Below are 3917 nucleotides of genomic sequence, written 5' to 3' on the forward strand. Positions count from 1 at the left end.
TTCTGAAGATCTAGCTTAGAGAGATAGATACATAATATATTTACTGGGCTCAAAAAATTGATGTTTTCAGAGACACCTGGTAACTGCTTCATTGCAATCAATTCCTGGCCCAGAGAGGAGTTAGTCTCATTTGTTGATTAAAGAAGTATTGATGTGTTTTACAAGAGCCAAAATTGACCTTCTATTATGTTAATAAAAGAGCCTGACTAGTAAGAGTCATGTTACCTTCATATAATATGGAATGGAGAGGTGCTCAAGATCAGAGCCAACATTTTTTTCTAGAATGCTGAAATGAATAGTTATCCTTTCTCTATCTGAATGAATTTTGCTCATCTTTGCGACTGAGATTAGTTGCCATCTTTCACAGGAAGTCTTCCTTAATCAGAATTTGTCTCTAGCTTGGATTAGGCACTCCTGCATTGTACTTCTAGAGTACAGAGTAGATGTCACAACAAATTACACTGATCTGCTTGCTTAGATCTTCATGCCTAGGTTGCTGAGGGTAAGCAATGTCTAATGCAATAGATCTTGCAAATGCCTAGACCTTGGATAACATTCAATCCACGTCTTGCCCTTGGCAATCTTAGTTCCCCTTACTCTACTCTTTTTTCCAAGTAGCCCTTGTCACTTTCCATCCTAATACACAATTTACTTTTATTGTATGTTGATTGTTTGTTGTCTGTTTCTCCACATCAAAATGTAAACTTCTCAAAGACAGAAATTGCTGCCTGTTTTGTTTCACAGAACACAGTGCTTGGTGTATATTGCTGCTCAGAAAGTATTTTTATTTAAAAAAATAAATAAAAGATTGTCTAACTATATGAAGGTTAAGATCCTGATAAATGGAGCTGCCATATCATTTTAAATAGTACTTGCTAAGTAAATATGAAATATTATATTCCTTTATAATAGAAAATAGAATGACAATTTTGACACAAAATGTTTAATAAAGATGCCTATGCTAAAGTTGCTTTTTGGTGGGGTTTTCTTTTTGATAGAGGGGGAGAGAAAAAGAGAGGGAAAGAAATATTGATGTGTGAGAGAAATATGTGCAAGAGAAACATCGTGCCTCTAACTAGGGACCTGGCCTGTAACTCAGGCATGTGCCCTGAAAGGGAATTGAACTGGCGACCTTTCAATTCACAAGCCAACACTCAATCCACTGAGCCAGGGCTATGCTAAAGTTTTAAAAAAATCTACTGGAATAAATGTACACTACCAAATGTACCATTTTAACAGATTCCCTACTAAATGAGATGACCTATATGAGTGCTGCCAATGTTTTTATAAGCAGGTAGCCTGGTAGGCCAATTATTAATGTGCACTTAAATATTTCTATCAAACCTCAAACTTGAAGTGTTTTACTTTACAAATCTACACCTGTTATATCATTTCCAATTTATAATATCTCTGTTTTCCACTTTTTGAACTATTTCCTCTATTTTCATGGGTATAAATTTATTTGGGTAGAAACATTTTGGCTACTTAGAAACTCAACCATCACCTAGTCAGATAGCAATACATCCCTAAGTTAAGAATTAGACTTTAATGACACTGTGGACACTCCCTCTTTCCCATTTAGTCCCTCATGTGTGGATTTCTGAAACTCTAGTCTTCTGATTTCTCTTTTCTATCCTTTTATTCACTTTGGCAAGCCTCTATTTCTCTGCATTTCCCATAAATATCAATGTGCCTCAAATTATTTTGGGTTCTTTTTTTTGCTTTTATTTTTTTTTATTGTTGTTCATATACAATTGTCTCCATTCCCCCCAAACCACCCCCATCCCAGCAATCTCCACCTCCCACCCCTGATCCCACCTCTCTTGCTTTTGTCCATTTGTCCTTTATAGTTGTTCCTAAAACCCTACCCCCTTTTCCCCCCATTATCTGCTGCTACCTCACCTCTGGTCACTGTCACTTTGTTCTTAATTTCAGTTATATTTTCTGGTTAATTTCAGTTATATTTTCTTAATTTCTGGTTATATTTTGCTTGCTTGTTTGTTTTGTTGATTAGGTTCCAGTTAAAGTTGAGATCATGTGGTATTTGTCTTTTACCACCTGGCTTATTTCACTTAGCATAATGCTCTCCAGTTCCATCCATGCTGTCACAAAGGGTAGGATCTCCTTTTCTCTTTCTGCTGCATAGTATTCCATTGTGTAAATGTATCATAGTTTTTTGATCCATTTATTTACTGATGGGCACTTAGGTTGCTTCCAGCATTTGGCTATTGTAAATTGCGCTGTTGTGAACATTGGGGTGCATAGGTTCTTTTTGTTCTGGCCTATCTTCTTTCATTCTATAGACTTTTGCTGAGTAGTCTCAGCATTTTCCAAAAACTCAACTATTCCCTATGCTGACAACTTTCATATATTTATGTCCATGGTTTAGTCAACCACCTCTTATACTTTCTTTCAAGTATTAAGTACAAGAACTGCAAACTTAAGGTACCAAAAGCTGAGCTCATCTTTCCCTGGAAACCCATTCTTTTTCATCTGTTTACCTAAGCCACGTTTTATTGCATCTCTCTTATACCCACATGCAACCAAATATTGAGGATCTCTATCTCCTAAGAGCATAAGGATCCATTTGTTCACATCTCCTGTTGTCACCATCTAGGACACCATGATCTCATCTTTATATCATTGCGTATAACTGCCTCTTTCTGTTTATTCTCACTCTTATACCGCCCTTCTCAAATACCGATACAGCTCATATTCTCATGGGGCTTACAATACAGTAGGGAAGATAGATATCAAATAATCACACAAAATTATATATTAGTGTGATCACAAAAACTGATAAATGCTAGAAATGAAAATGCTGAACACTATGAATGTTACTAGAGAATTAATTTAGTTTGGGAAGGTCCAGTTAGGGTCTGATGGGTGACTAGGCATGTCCCAGTAGCTTTCCAGGCAGAAGGAAAAGGTTACGAATTGGTAAAACTATTGTTCTGCCAAGAAGCTGAGAGGTGACCATGGTGGTTCAGGGTTCAGGCAGAAATGGGAAAAAAGATATAAGATGAAGAGGCAGAGGCTGGAAGGACCACATCATTTTTGACCATATTATAGGTTCATGTCTTTATCCTAATAATCATAAGAAGCCTTGAAGTACTTAATACAAAAGTAACACAAGAAAATATATTATGGGCAAACAGAATAGAGTGTATACAATTATTTCTAAAAAATTAAGCAATAGATTTCTTTTTATATTTTTCACTCTGGAATTGTATTGTCTATTCCTCAACTGTTTCAATCCAAGCCAACCATAGAGGAACTAGATAAAGTATGTGGGAAAAAGCCTTTATGAAAATATTTATTGAACAAATATGTTAACAAACACTGATTTAGCACTTTCTAGTAATCCTGGGTCTCTAAAAAGCACAAGCATTCAGCTTTTTTTAAAAAATGAGCAAAATAGAGCTGCTGCTTTTCTTGAGCTCATATCTGAAAGGAAAAAGGGAAAAATTATTGCGCAGTCATGAACTCTTATTACAAATGTGCATGACCAAAGCTAACTGACATTCTAGACAACCTTACATGGCAAGAATAGGTAACCTGGGTATAGTATCAGGACTGACTTAATATCACTTGTTTTTTTAAAAAGATCAATTCAACCACATTGACTTTTGATTCAAACATTTTTGAAGTCTTGTGGGGGAGATTATCAGTTGTTAGGCCACTTTTTGTTAGCACATTAATCATAAAATTCACACAATCCATAACCTTTGTCTTAAAATTTGATGCTAATGTTGTGAGATATTGCTCTTACATAAACTGTCCAGCCCGGTCATGGTGGAGGAACTGGAGGTTAGAAGAGACATATCACTTTATGCTTTCCCCCAATATAATCTGAATTCTATGCCAGTTGTATTTATTTCAAAGCAAAAAGACAGATCATCTCTTCGGGTATAATC

Source organism: Phyllostomus discolor, chromosome 7 (assembly GCF_004126475.2).
Source record: "Phyllostomus discolor isolate MPI-MPIP mPhyDis1 chromosome 7, mPhyDis1.pri.v3, whole genome shotgun sequence".
NCBI classification, from domain to species: domain Eukaryota; kingdom Metazoa; phylum Chordata; class Mammalia; order Chiroptera; family Phyllostomidae; genus Phyllostomus; species Phyllostomus discolor.